We start from the raw sequence: 16,200 nt of genomic DNA on the forward strand, positions 1-16,200 counted from the left end.
TCCATCTGAGTCTACAATGGGAAAAGATAGAAGAACTGAGCATCATGCTGTTTTTTTAGCATGAATACTGACGACTCTCAAGCCCTTTGGAAGGATCATGAGCTGAAGGACTAGAACTGCACTGACACAATGTTGAAGAAGAACAGTAAAACTTCTCATAAATCCAACTTTGGAGCACTGAAGTACCATTCCCAAATGGTAACCCCCACTGATAGCACTGCAGTCACACAATTTAAATAAGAGTTATCCCTTTTCACAGATGCTGTTCAGTTTGAGGGCCTCAGAATCGCTCCTCTGCTTTTTGCAGATGATGTGTTTCTGTTTTCTTCATCACACTGTGACCTTCAGCATGTACTTGTACTGTACTGAAGCCGAGTGGGAAGCAGCTGGGATGAGTGTCACCACCTTCCACACTGAGGTCATGGTTCTCTTGTGGAGCAAGAACTGAACTCTCAATTTGCCAGTCAGTTTTCATCCCAACACTGACCACAAGCTTTGTGTAGTGACCAAAAGAATGAGATCACAAACACACACAGCCAAAATGAGTTTCCATGGGAGGGCGGCTGTGCTTGACATTACACATAGGGTAAAGAGTTTGGATATTTAGAGGTATTAAACATCCAGTTGACGTTTTTTGGGCATTTTTTTTTACATGCTTCATGGGTGCCTTCCATTGAAGGTACATCCACCTGGAAGGGGACCCTGTAGCAGACCCCAAATCAAGAGATCATTTTGCTCAGCTGGTCTAGGAATGGTTTGGGATTCATGCTGGTGAGAGGGATATCAGGACTCCCTTGCTGAATCTGCTTCCACTGCAACTTCACTTTAGATAAGTTGCAGAAAATTCATGGATGGATGGAAGATAGTCACGGCAGCTTTGCTTCAATTTTGCCTGCTGACAGCTGTTTTTGCTTAAAATAAGATACTGTAATTATAAATTTGCAGTATCACTAACTCAAGTGGACCGTGAATGGTTTTCTAACTCATTACCTCATAATTATATGTCTTTATAATGTTTGTAAGGTTAAAAGTTAACAGTTATTCAAGACACACGATAATGTAAAGTGAGCTTTCGTCTGTTTAATCTGTCATGATCACTATTCACAACAGTAACAAAAGCCTTTTCTGCTAAAAAATGCACAGTGTATTGTACTATCAGCAGAGCTGCTGATACAGTAATCCTGTGGTGTCAGTTATCTCAAGATGTAAATACCTGGCCACTGACTGTATCTGCACAGAGCCTTTATGAATGCTTGTGTGCGCAAAACCCCCTCTGGAGACGGAGCTATGTGCGTCATACCACAGATCAGCTTATTATCCTGGGCTGAGGGTGGCAGGAGTAGGGAATGTGGGGTACCCAGAAAGGTGATAGCAAGCTTGACAAGGGGAATGAAATGAAAAGGAGATGGCGCACAGTGATGGATAGACTCAGCTTAATAGAATGAGTAGGCTCACAACAGGAAGTAAAAGAGATCATAACAAAAAGAGATGAGTAAGTACAAAAACAGAGACGGCATAATAGGGACATTAGAAAGAGGTCAGCTCTGAGCGGAGCAGGATGATGCACCTCTGGTAGTGATTTAGTGATGTAATGCTCTTATTTGACCACTCCAAAAACACAGAGAGTGAATGAATTTTATTAAAAAAAAAAAGTCTGGGTCACTTTTGTCTCACACATACACACAAACACACACTTCAAGTACAGTACAGACACACATATACATGGTCACAAAAACACACACAGACCGAACCAACGGGGGATTTACTGAATTGAGCTGCTCACGACGAAGTGGATTTAATATATGGGACAGTTGAAATCAGCAGAAAGACAGGACCTGATTAAAATCATGTATAAAATAAATAAAGTCATCAAAGCTTCCCTTAAACTGCAGAGTGGTGAAGTGAATAAAGAGATGAACAACTACTACTTCTACTACAGTACAGCTGAGCTTGATGGTAATGTCAAACTTGGGAGGTATGTGGTTAAAATACCAGACAAAAGAAAATTTTTTGGAAGGAACCCAAGACTCATCCCAATAAAATGCCTGAACCAGCTGAACAGGCTGAAACCTAGTCTTAGCTCCCTCCTGAGTGAATGCTGAATAGCATTTCAAATTTCTCCTTTAGCTCAGTTATTTCAGTTATTAAATTGTCCAAATATTGTGCCAATCCATCCAATAGTTGTTGAGACAATTTGCTTGAAACCACAAATGTCAAGCTCATGGTGCAACTCAGTTGGCTAGAAATTCAATTTATATATTACTAATTTAATTTCCCAATTATGTTGTTATGCCTCTTTGATTGCTGGCTGGATTATGTTGAGTGACTGTTGCTTTTTTCTCCCAACATAGTCAGTAGGAGGTGGTTGGGGTTGATGGACTACATGACCCCAGAAACCAGGGTTCTCATCCATTAGGTAACAATAGCCAGGAAAGTTTATTTAAATATAACTTAACATGATGCATCTGAAGTGAGATTCCTGTATTAAACCAAAAATCATAAATATCCAGGACCAGACTGATATTAAATACCTTGACTTGAGATATGCTAAAAGCTACATAGCCACATTTTGGTACACATTGTAAACCATGGCATTCTCTCTATGGCATATTGAAATGTACGTACTGAGGAGATAACTCTCCTCAGAATTGGAAGTGACATTGAATGAGTCCAGATGGAAAGAAAGTTGCGAGTTTTATCCCTCCAGCTGTTGCTACATCTTGTGTGCCTTATCTTGTTGCTCAGTGTCCATATGGTCTCTCAGCTGGCCCCTAAGGCCGGATAACAGGTCTTAACTCACCAGAAGAGAGAGAGAGAGGCAGGGAGTGCGGAGATAACTATAAACACATATGGCTTCAGAACAACTTACAAGGTGATGCTTGTTGAAGTAAACCAACCATCCGGTACTGATAAGCTTTGGAATAGGATGTATCATCAATCAGTTGTTCTTGCTCATGTTGTTCCTGCATATCTGCGCTAATCTAAATTGATTTGCTGATCATCCATTTCCCCCAAACTTGTTGCAGCGTAACTCACTTTACTCATTTGCTTATTTTCTTTGCTTAATTTGTACCACTGCCTTTATCGTTTCCTTGTTAGTGCAGAGCAGACTGGCAACAGGTTGAGAGAAACGTAATGTGCTTTTGATTCGCTGCTGGTGAGTTTGAGAGAAGTCTGCCAGAGAAAAGGACAGCTAAGCGTGGATTAAGAGACATAAGCTGGTGGAAGGAGGGTGTCTGAGAGGCAGAAAGGACATCTGTGTGTTCGCCTGCTCTGGCCATGTGAGCACAGACCTTGCACACTAACAGGGAGAGGGAAGAGGATCCTCTTCTGTACCAAAGCCAAAAAAGGAAAGCTGGAGGTGGGGTCGTGAAGTCAGTCCTCATGGCTTTTTAGGATGAGCCAGTGTGGTCTGTTCCTGAAGTTAAGTAGGAACAGTTCATTTGTGTTCAGTTTACAGCTAAGATGTAAATAAAATAATATACATGCACAATAGCATCATATACACTGACAGCTTAATCATATACACATTTATAAAAAATTATATGTATAATATATATTTTGGTTTGATGAAACTTACACTTGCAGTTTAGGAAAAAGGAGTCAGTATCTCTGACTCAGCACAAAGCTTTCATCACCAGCTTCTTTCTTATCTTCTGCACACACACACACACACACACACACACACACACACACACACACACACACACACACACACACACACACACACACACACACATACACATACAGGCTCATTCAGTCCCTGATATAGTTTATTTCTGATACAGCATCTGTTAATGCAGACTAGCGTGTGTAGTCCAGCAGAGATAAAGAGTAGCATTTGGTCTTTGTTCGACTGTCATGATACAAGTATAAAAAAACAAAACATAATGATCTATTGCTTAGATAAAGTTGTGCTTGACTGAACCTGATAAGAAGCAGTGTATGCCGCGCTCTAGGAAAGTTTCCTTCATCCACTCTATGAGTCAAATGTTATTATCTTAGAGTGATACTCTGTGTATAATTAACTTTGGGTGAATGGTGACATTCCCTGAGCTTTATTAATGCTCTGAAAATATGAAAAGGGTAGTGGAGGAATTGTTTTTCCATGTGATTGACAGCACAAATGCTCCAGTGATCAGGTGGAATGCTGAATGCCACATATCTGTTCTACAGAAAATAGCTTGGCTTGTGCGATCACTGCGAGAGAATGCACACACACACACACACACACACACACACACAGAGTAAATGCACAATATATTGTTTGTTCCTCAGTGAATTTGATGTACCAGAACAATAAATCCAAAACAAATGCGCTCTAGTTTCCTGTGGAGCTGCAGGACTGTGGGATCAGTCAGTCCCAGATAAGGTTTTTTAAAATTCATTTTTCTTTGCAGTGCTCATGGGGATTCAGCTGATTTAGAGTACAAAACTTCACATGCTACACAGAACAACTAGGGAACAATGAACTAAAAATACAAATGCACATGTAGAGTTGCTTTCGTGTTTTTCTTATGTTGTGTAGGGAAACTAGAGTATATTTTTAAAATCACATTCTGGGGACTGCGTTGCAAAATTTAGTTTGAATTATGTCACAGGCAGTTTTTTCATTCGTCTTCTGAGAAAAATGCTACAGTTAATTTGCACATTCGCTGCTGTAGCTGTGTATTGTACTGTCAGACACACCTGCTGACAGGAAAAATCACAGCAGTCCACCATTGGAGCTGCAGACTGTTTTGCATTGTGTTTGATTTTGTTGCTATGGCCATTGTGAGATAAAAGCAGACAAGAGATAGTTTGACACAGGTCTTCTCTGTTCCTCATCCAACTCGACCTGCTCTCTTCATCCAGCACCAGACCACCCGCTGCTCACTTTAATGATTAACCTCAGATTAACTGCCACACAAAGACCACTCTTGTTTCCATCGCCTTTCACCCTCCCACACCCCTTCTTTCTTCCTCAGTTTATCTATTTCCACTACCTTCTCTGCTGTCGGTAAATGTCAGCCACTTAGGGAACGAAAACAAATATCCAAGAGAGTAAAGCAGCTAGAGGAGTCACCTGCCATGGCATCTTTAGCTGCAGAAATAGGAGAGCTGCTAGACTCTAAATCGGCATAGTTTTCTCTACATTTCTCTGTGTGAAAAACCATTAAGACAGATTTCTAATGATTTTACTTTGCTTTCTCTTTTAGGCACCACCTTCAGCTGCAGCCTGTCTGACGACAGCCTGATAATAAGCAGTGTATGCAGCTCTCTAGGAAAGTTTCTTTCATACTTACTTTTTATGATATCCTCCTACACTATAGGTCATATATTATTATCTTAGCGTGATACTGTCTGTGTATAATTAACTTCAGATGCATGATGACATTTTCGCTGCCTTAATGATATTCTGGAGTGGAATCAGTGAATCAGTGGAATGACTTTCCTGCAGGAATGGCAGAACAAATATCTTGGTGGGAGGTGAATGCCACCGCCAGGTTTGTTTTAAATTAGTATGATTTTCTTTCTCTATACTATGATTATTTGTCAGTTTTAGTTAGTTCACATCAGTTTGTTGATTTTGTTCTGCTATAATATTGTTAGTGTAATCTCTCCTCCATCACATCAATCCTCTTCTTTAAGAATAATTCCCACTGTCCCTGTTCCCCCCTCTCCTCCACCTTCCTCTTCCTCTGTGTCAGTGAGTAGTGATCAGACTGCTTGGTCAAAAGGAGGTATAGGCAATGATGTCAGCAGCCTGCGTCAAAGTCTCAGGGGCACGTTTACAATCCCCTTAACTGAACTGTGCCTGCCATCGAGATCATCGCGCACTAATCACTGCTAGTGGCGTGTCTTTGTGTATGCATTTGAATTTTCTTCCAGCAGCCTGGTCCTTCAATCTATAAAGAGGCGGAGACGTCAAGCTATTCTGCAAATGTGCAAGCACCTTGAGCTAAAAAGACACATATATGCACAGAACATGTGAGTAAACAGCAGGAAACGCACACACACAGTCCTTGTCAAAAACCACACTTGCACCTGCACATTTCTATCCAATACCCATTCTAAGAGCACCAATCCATCACAGTTCTCCTTGTGGGTCGTTGCTTTTCCTGAGAAAGAAAAAAAAAAAAAAACACCTCATTACAATTATCTGCAGAAGACTGCAGTTCTAGAGCTCCTTGTTAAGGAATGTGTTCACGGTCACAGATAATGTGGGATTGTTGTGCTGCTGGGCGTGTTGAAACTTCCAGTGAAATGAGTCAGCGGGATTGTGGTTTGCATTTATGCTCAACTGCATCATAAAGTGGCATAAACACTGACCTCACAACAAGGGCACAGGTCTGGTTTCAAAGCTGGTAGAGACAAAGGGCGGGGTGAAATACGTCAACAAGGCAGTTAAATCAGAGTTTGTTTTATGGTTAATTTTGTAATCAAAGTGCATTTGCATCATCAAGGATGTTTTCAAAGGCTTCATCTCTTACTACATAGTTTTGCCTTAGCATTCCATTGTTGTTTACATTTATTAGTATATTTACAGTATGCAACAGTGTGGATGAACCAAGGTTGACATTTGTTCTTGTTCTGTCCTTGTTATTATTAAGTTCACCTGGTGGTTTTAATATCGAAGTGGACAGAGGTCTGTGTGGGCACTGGTCACACCAGTCTGCAGCTACAGTTTAAAGACAAAATTATTAGCCCCCAAGGAACTATCAGACATTTTCCTAAAATTCTGCCCAATGTTTGCATCATTCATGAGCATTTATCAATGTTAAGGTCCCTTGTTGGTGCATTATGGAATATAAAATAATGTTCAGGTTTGCACTCTACTAAATGTAATGAAAATTGAGTAACTGAGTTTTTTTTTTTCCCTTCATAATATGTGCACCCAATCAAACTCTTACGAACAATACTCGTGGCACTTACACACTTGATTTAGATGGACTACTAAAACATTTTTGGAGAGAAGTAATTTATTCAAGTAAAGAAATTAGTCTGGGGCTCAGAAAGGTAATAGGATCTGGTCAAAAGTGCAAGATTTCAATAACATATGAAACATATATTTAAAGGGAGACTGTTGTGAGTCTTCCTTGTAGTGAGCTTTGAGGGCATCGTCCAAGAAAAAACTCCTTTGCATTGCACAAAGAAAGAAGATTATAACAGTATGTAACACTTATTACAGTGATGACGTCTTGGGTGCATCAGCCTTCTGTGGTTTTATTTCTAAACAAGTCTCAAGAAGAACAACGCTCTATGAATATTATGTTAATCTTGAAACCATGGATAATCTGAAAGAATTACATTTTTAACTATCAGTGTTACTGGTCATGAGGGGTAAACTGAACCTCACTGGTAAAGTCTGTCTTTAGTTGAGCTCCTAGGGTGGATTAGCCTGACATCATGCATGCTGTTTGTGCACATAAATCTTCAAGCTTATGTGCACTCAGCAACCTTAACTGGCATCATTAGAGAGAGGCGATAGTCTGTTGCTGTTTTCTATTCAGATTGTCAATTGCTCTCAACATCTGCCCAGGCTTGACTCGAACATCCATCACAAGGTTTAGCGACACTGCAGAACTGAGCTGTGGGGGAGAGGAAGGGAGTGTGAGGTAACCCATTAACTGGTTAGAGCTGTCAGAGGGGCTGTGACCGCACAAACAGAGCGGTTGTGCTGCATTTACGTCAGACAGCAGCTGTGGTTCATCCCTCCCCCTGCAGTACTATGAGAGTCAGCCAGACAGGCTGCAGGACAGGGAAAGAAAAATACTGCAAGGAGCTGTGTGTTTGCTTTTGCGGACACGCTGATATGCTCCACAATGCACGCACACAACACACAGGCACACAAATGAGATCAAAGTAGTTGCCCAAGGTATTTCCACAGAGGAGGAACGACTCATACACGTACATACATAAATCTTCCATAATCCATGACATGACATCTGCTATAATCCTCCGTGGCATTTAGTGTAAATGGCTGAGCGATTATAACAGGTGTCATGTCATGTTTAGGACGGGATTATGCTGCTTCAGCCTGCATGTGTCTAGCTGAAAGCGCAATGTGTGTGAGGGTGTGAAATCACTGGGTTGCACTCAAAAGTGGCATTTACTGTTTTAATTAGGGAGCATGTGGAGTGGAGTCTACTGTTTGGGATTTGAACTTCCCACTCTGAAATATGTGGAAACTTGACAAAAAAAAAAATGCCAAAAATAAATAAATGAAACAAAATGTACTGCAGCAGTATAGGGTTGAAGCATTAGGACACACAGATGATTTCCATGATTGAGAAAAAGTCCAGGATCAACTGTTCTTCACACGTCGCCATTGTTTGCTCTCACTGATGTCAGACTAGACAATCATGAAACAGGAGAGAACAGACAGTACTATAGTGCATTATGTTTATTGTCAGAGTTTTTGACATTTGTAGACGTGTGTGTGTGTCCTCAACCGGCTAAAAGCACAAGCTGTATATTAACTAGGTCAAACTCACTGGATGAAGTGAGCAGCACTGTGTGGTTACAGCATAAACAGTCACTTTGTAAATGTTCAGTGTCACGTGAGGTTTATAGGACACAGAACGTTAACATGGGATGAAGTGGGCTGTAAAATGACACGAGGACTCTCAAGCCTGGTGGTTTCTCTTGTAAAAAACAAATCTCATAAAAAAGACCAAAACCAACAATGCATCTGTTTCCCAGTCCTTTTTGACTCACACTGTCGGAGGCACTCTAAACCAGCTTATTTTTTCTCGAGAGTTTTTAATAAGTAAATTTCTAGAACAGAAAGGCACTAGTGAAGAAACATGTCAAGTTTAAGTCCAACACTGTGGTTCATTGTATGTACACAGACCACACTTGTTAGTAATGATCCAACCCTGTGTGTGTTCCTTGCAGCTGTACAGTGTCCTGCTGTTTAATATTTGCCCTAGTTGTTAATGAATGTGTTCACATTTACACACATCCACTGTTTTAACAAATGATGTCTGTTGTGATGCCTGTTTGCCGATGCTCTCTGTGTTCAGGCTGTTCATCACTCTCATCGTTTTAGTTTTTTTTAACCATTTTAACCATCACTTCACATTAAACGGTTTGTAATTTCATCAGACAGATGCAAAATGGCAAACCCATCTGACTAGAGTTTTTCCTTGCTGTACGTATAATTTTCAACAGATGTGTCCTCTACTATTGGCATTTTGCAACAGCAAGTAAATCTGCACGTGTGTTTTCTGCACGTGTGAGATCTGAATATGTTGTAAAAATCACCTTTTGTGTAGGTGTGTAGACATTAATGTGATTTATTTCTGGAAACTTAACATGCATCAGCATAACGTACTGAAATAGTGAAAGTGTCACTTATAAAAGATTTCATTATGTTTTTAGAAAAGATTAGTGCAAGTGTGTCTGTGAGTGAAGCACAAATGTCAGCCTCACAGTGGTGCTACACTCAGGGACTTGCCAGAATTACAAGGGTTCATCTTCTGTGACCATGAATGTCGTGCCAGTTTTAGAGTGCCTAACTTCTCATCTTTAATGCTAAAAGCCATTATTGTTACTATTATATTTATATACTACCTTCATGACCAGCTTTTATTTGTTGTATTATAATACACAAAATACTGTCTCTTTTTTGACTGACAACACAACTACACAGAAAATCATAAAAGCTTTTCTTTGTATTAAACCTTAGAAATGTTGGCATTTAATTGGCTCAAACAAATACTGTATACTGTATTCACACAAAGAAGGGGAGTAATAAGCATGTATGTTTAAGAATATCATAACGATGTTTCATGGCACTCCAGCTCACTGGAAAGATGAACATGTAATCAGACAGATAAAGGGAGTAAGGAAGAAAAATAGAAAAGCCATCAATTATAATCTCTGTGTAAGAGCTGGCGCTGTGCTGGCGTCAGAAGAAACTGATGTCACCTCCAAAGCTGCACCCACCCAGCCCCCTCCTTCACCAGTGTGTGAAGAAAGACTGCATCACTGCTGAGCCTGATGATCGCCTTTCTTCTCCCTGGAGGGCACCTCACTGGTGTGTGTGACTATGTGACTACGATGCCCTCCTCGAGGAGTATGTCTGTAGCCTTGCATTTTTATGATAGATGGAAACAGGTGCAGTTCCCTATGTGCTGTAATCTATTGAACATATGCACCAGTTCCAGGTGTTCTACGTTTTTGTGTAGATAAAGATTCATGTCATGCAAAGAAATTAACAATAGAGTGGAAACACAAAGAACACTTGCCAGGCACGAGTAGGACACAAAGAATACACTACAGCATCATGACAGATGGCATGACAGTGTGCGTATGTGCAGCAAAATAGCATACTTCCTCTCTGCAGTGACTCAATGAATCATACAAAACCACAAATGGCAGCGTGCACCCAAATAAAATGCAATGCAATACATCTCTGCATGGGGGCACGAAGAAGGGTACAAACTGTCAGAGAGAGCAATGCCAAGTCTCTATAATGACAGGTGTGTGTGTGTGTTTGAAGTGGCCTCTGAGTATGCAGCATGACTTACCGTGAGACAACAATGACGAGAAAAGAAAAGGAATTAAAGATCACTCATTCGGAGTGATGGAGCAAAATGTCACATATGTGCCTAAACATAAAAGAATGGATATTAGATTGAAGAGTCATCTTTAATTTGAGTAGGTCATGTTATGAAATTCCTCTTGAACACTAAGCAGGTCTCTCCTCAGCTACCAGAAGCACTTGTTTGAAATTATTACTATTAAAGGAGGTTCTAGTTATTAAACTCACTTCCTTTTTCCAACAGTACTAAGATTGTTTAATATGTGTTTTCAATAAAGCCCAAAAGATTGTATTGTTCTTGTGTTATTACATTGAGCACATTATGTTTGTAAAGATCAGACCACATTGTATAACCAGCAAATGCAGAAAATCAGGTAATTCCCAAGGGTTCACATACTTTTTTTGTCATTGTATATTAATTTTTAACCCCTAGGTTACAAGGCCAGACCATCATCTGCATTACATCAGTTCTGGCCTCACAGTTTTCCTTTTCCGGTGTTACCCCAGTCCAGCCATGACTCTCCTCTTTCCAACTTCCAAAGAAAGAATTTCCCATTTCACTTACCAGAGAAGAGCTGCTCTGGTTTTTCCATTAAGTAAACTTTTAATTGTGACATTATGCAGCAAAATGCAAAATTCACATTAATGCTGAAATTTCTATATGTGGTTTTACTACCAGTTTAGAAACTTCTAAAAACAATATTTTGTTAGAGCTGCTTACAAATTGAATGACACAAAAGACTCCTCTCATACTAGAGCACTACATTTTCCAACACACATCTGACTTTGACATTTGGTTTGGGTGGACACTCACGCAAGAGGAAGTAACCAACCAAACCCTTGCTAGTATTAATACCACAAATAGTGGTTGTTGACACGGGTTAAAATCTACGCTGACAGCATCGGTGTTAATAATGTGTGAACAAGACACTTTGAAAAATGCTTAAACCTAACCTCCAATTTGACCCATGACTACTTTGACATGTGAGCTCGATCAGCTTGTAGATTAACTGCTGACGTGTACAACGCTGCTTGTTCTGACTCTGGGAAAAGATTTACAACAGGAGGAAACGTTAGTCTCAGGGGAAGAATTGTTACCTTTGACCCAGATAAAGAAAGGCAGGAAGAGGGAAATAATTGGGAAATGCAAGTGTCTGTTTTTGCTCATATTGCTTTGCTCTACTGAATACAAGTGTTGACAGCTTCTGTGTAGTAAAGTGTTCTCTTACAGTGCATGTCAGAAATATACACACATCCTAAACACACCGAAACAATAACTACGTGACAAGAAGATCAATTAACCAATATAAATCTGTAATATATAATTTGATGCCATTTGCGCATCAATTATTTATTTTTATGGTCCATTCCTCAAATAATAAATATTTGAGGCTGATCACACAAATTGTGAAATGGGTTTGACAAAAAACAGGAAGCACACTTTATACTTTTACATTAATACTGAAAAATTTAATATATTGGAAAAGGCTTCAGATGTTATGTTTATAGGTGGAGCTATAATACAAGTTTGCAAATCCGAATACTAAATCCTAGTCTTCAGAAGACTGGCTGGAGTGAAATTTTCTAACATGCCAAATATACAAATATATTGCAATGGAAAATCTAAGACCTGGCCAAGTACAATATGTCCCCTATGTGTTGCTGTTTTGACTGCATTCCCACTGCACTGCATGAGCGAGCTCCACCAGCATCATTAGGTTTTCTGTTAACAAAAAGTAGTGGACCAGCAACAATGAAAACAGCTTGCACAGAAAAGGCAGACCTATTAGCAGACCAACAAACTTCTCTAAAGGTAGAGAGCACAATGGAGTTCATTGTATATCATATCATGACCATTAATGAGGTAATAGAGGGGGACAGCAACACAAAGGTCATGGGACAGCAGATTACAGAACTTCTGGACCTCCTAAGCATTAAGCAACACATCTGCTTTCTGTGGTTTCATCTGGTAAAATGTGTTTATCCAGGATCAAGACAGTACGTATTTTAAAAAAGAGAGAATGAAATGTACAGCATCAAATTAATATGACTGATAACTGATTCTACTACATCTCTGATACTGTACTATCTATTACAAATATAGAGTATTGTATATTGTATATTATATTATTATAGTATGTATTGTACTGTAATGGTATTGTACTGTTATGTCCCCATACGTCAGTAAAGGTTCTTTGTGTTCCTGTAGCTTTGGTGAAAAAAGCGTGTTAAAGAACGGGAAGCCCATGTTTATGTGCACAACAAATGTGATGTATATGCTGTACACGCTCAAAAACTGAATGTGTCACATTGGTTAATCAGGTTTCGTTTGAGCTGCAGCAGTGCTTCCCTCATCTCAGAAGGATGACCAGTATCGATGCAAAGGCAGCAATGAAGGGGGCTTGAAGACTGAGTTTTGGGTCAGTATGCCTGATGTGAGCAAATAGACAGTAGTCAGGTGAGATATTGACCCAGTCTGATAAGCTATCACCAGACATTCCTGTGTAGTTGTGTAGCCAAGGTCAGTGACAGAGATCAAGACACAGGAACTGGCAGCAGGCCCATAAATTCACATTGGAGTGACGCATGAAGAGACATGAAAATCACTTAACATTCAACAGAACAGAATGTGATTCACATTATAAAAAAAAAAAAAAAACACACTTTAATGAGTCACTTCTATTTACGGTAACAGCTTTTTTTTTTTTTTTAATATGATTAACTTACACAGCACCTTCCCTTTTTCTAAATACTACTTTGTGAATTTTGCCTGTCCTTTTGCACTCATAATTGTCCTGTGGTATTATAAACAATGAACACATTTGGTAGTTTGATTTAACAGGTATAACACTTAAAATTAAAACAGTTACTCTCTCTGCTCTGATACAGTGCTCTAAACTGAAACTTAATATAAGTTCTCCCAGACATTTTCAGAGTCTACGCTACCCTTTGGCTATCTGAACCAGCCCATGAATAACATTACATAACTGATAATGATGCATCTGTATTGTAACATTGCTCATATTACACTGCAGCCTCACAGGAGGCCGTTCAACAAGAGAATTTACCCCAGAGACATTTAGGTTTAAATGGTGGGTGTTGTACCCAGTGCAGAAAGCCTCTGTGCTGAACATAATAAAACATAATAAAACATAATTGGAGTTGTTGCCTCCCTTCAGTAAAGCATGCGTGACACATGCAAATTACTTTGGGCTTTGGCATACATCTAAAAGGTTGGATATATTTTATCAACGTTTAGCAGTATCCTTGGTACAGTATTCTTACTACAATTCAGAAAATTCAGAAATAAGATAAAAAAATCTAATTTCTGATCTGAATGAAATCTGATAGGAATCTCTTCCTTCTAAGCTTGCTAAGCTCACTAAGCTTACACAGCACTGTGATCCAAATTTGCATTTTCTTGCCAAATGCATAATGGAAAAAACAACACTCTGCTGTCGTAAATCAAGCTGACTCGTGATGCAAGGTAAAGACACAGAATACTACCATAAACAATTTCCATGAAGGTCCATAACAACAGCAACCGAAATTAGCTTCCATTAAAATGGAAGTTGTGACAACTCTCATGTGGATTTGCATGGAAAGTGATATCCAAAGTCCACATCACATCCATTAACTAAATAACAATAATACAATAATAAACAACAATAATAAAATCATATACAGTATAAACTTGAAAATCATAACATTTAAATGTTTGCCTCCAGTTAGTCACGGCAAAACAAACTCTGACTGTACCTGAATCGGACAAACTGAAAATCATAAAGAATACACCACTGTTCAAAAGTTTGTGGTCAGTGTTTGAAAGACTAATGTTGTATGTATCCGATGACTTCAGGAAACTGGGTAATGAAGTGCCTCCCTGAGCACGCTAAGTGGTTTGCTAATGAAGTGGAGCCTGACATCATCACACTAATATCAGGCTCATTAACATGCTCTTCATTCCACATTCAGCTATGGAGCAGTGCATGCTGGGATAAACTCCAGCTCACCATGCTCCCGGCCCTCCCTATTTATTATTCCACTACCATTCAGGTAGTATTGTAATATTTTTGTAACATATTTAACTCCAGTACATTTATTTTATTAACTAGCTTATGTTGTACATTTAAATGACTACATTTTTTTACACTGTGGTATTGATACTTTTACTTCCAAATACTTCTTCTACCACTTCTACTGCTGCTAATAATAATGATAATGATACTAGGTCATAATGGTGAATATGCACATTCACATTTATAATCAGTTGGTATTCAAAAGCTCCAGTGGGATATATATAGAGATATAGAGAGAGATATATATATATAAAACTATTTGTTATCAACTGAAGGTGAGTTACTGTAAATATCTCCCTCCAGTGTTCAGAAATAATATTTCAGCATAGCTAACTCGTGCAAAACTAATGTGTGTTTGTATGCAAAAGTGGAAACTGTGTGAAATCAGCAGTAATCCTAAAAACATTCATTAAACAACTATCAAAATTAAATTAGAAGTAAAGCAGATATCATCATCTGTGTCAGACATGTAGTGCTGTTCAGCTCGCCACCTGTATTTGTCTTTCTTTCTTTTATTTCTTATTGTATACTCCCATCTGGTGGTAAAGAAGAAACTATTTTTACCCTTTTAACAATAACATTTAGTATATACAGTCAAATATTCATATAAATATTCATAGAAAGCCTTGTACAGTTTCCTTAATCCTAGACTCTCAATCAGAGTTTCCACTTTGAGTGATCAATGTGAAATATATGTTAGAAGTCACATAGATGTCTTCAAAACAAGCTAGTAAAGAATGACGTCACCTTCAGGACCACTGGTCACTGATGATGTATTTTAACCAATTATTTTCAGTAAACCGCAATCTTTCAGGGCCTAGAGGAAGTTGTTTGCCCTTAATGCTTAGTAATCCAGTGTTTCAATCATGGAAAGTAACAGACTGTTTACTTTATACTCAAATGCTGCACTTTAATTTTGATAGGCTTTACTTGTGTATTTCTATTTTATGATAATTTATACTTTTACTCCATTACATTTCAGGGAAAATTGACTCTACCTGGACCAAGCGACAACAAAAATAATTATTCAATTATACATAACACCGATAGGATCATTCTGCATGATACTCATACCTATGTGTTTTGTTTATATTTAAGTACATTTTGTTTTCATACTTTTATTTCAGTAAAAAAAAAAAAAAAAAAAGAAAACCTAATGTGCCTTTACTTCTTTGTATTAGAGGTGAGAGGAACAATCATACAATCAATTTTGCTGATTTAAAGTCTTGTTGAGTATCAATACTAGCTAATAGGACCAATACAATATGGATCCATCACATGTACAATCGTCACACCAGCCACATGAAGACTCTTCTTAGCGTGGCTCTACTTGCATATGTTATGTTGTGTGCATGCATTCACTCATGACCTGGGTAGGTCATTAATAATTTAATAGAATTAAATAATGGATATTAATTAACAGTGGAGACAAGCAGGTGTGGGGCAATAAAGATTTGTATAAAGTCAGTATGATAAGGTACAAGCAGGACTGTTTGAATACGTTTGCTGCTGTGATGTCACTTGAAGACATGCTAATAAGTCTATGTGGGGTTATAACGTCATACAGTGAGAATGGTTGTCATGGTGAAG

The 16,200-nt window shown here is 38.8% G+C and overlaps 1 long non-coding RNA gene across 1 annotated transcript; it reads left to right on the forward strand.

Annotated features, from left to right (window-relative positions):
- The first annotated feature begins 12,232 nt into the window (after nt 1-12,232).
- LOC113173513 lies at nt 12,233-16,134 on the forward strand. The gene is made up of 3 exons (XR_003299825.1): nt 12,233-12,529; nt 12,854-12,951; nt 15,593-16,134. It is a non-coding gene; the product is annotated as an uncharacterized LOC113173513 (long non-coding RNA).
- The last annotated feature ends 66 nt before the right edge of the window (nt 16,135-16,200 follow it).

This window comes from Anabas testudineus, chromosome 21, assembly GCF_900324465.2.
Source record: "Anabas testudineus chromosome 21, fAnaTes1.2, whole genome shotgun sequence".
Lineage (NCBI taxonomy): Eukaryota > Metazoa > Chordata > Actinopteri > Anabantiformes > Anabantidae > Anabas > Anabas testudineus.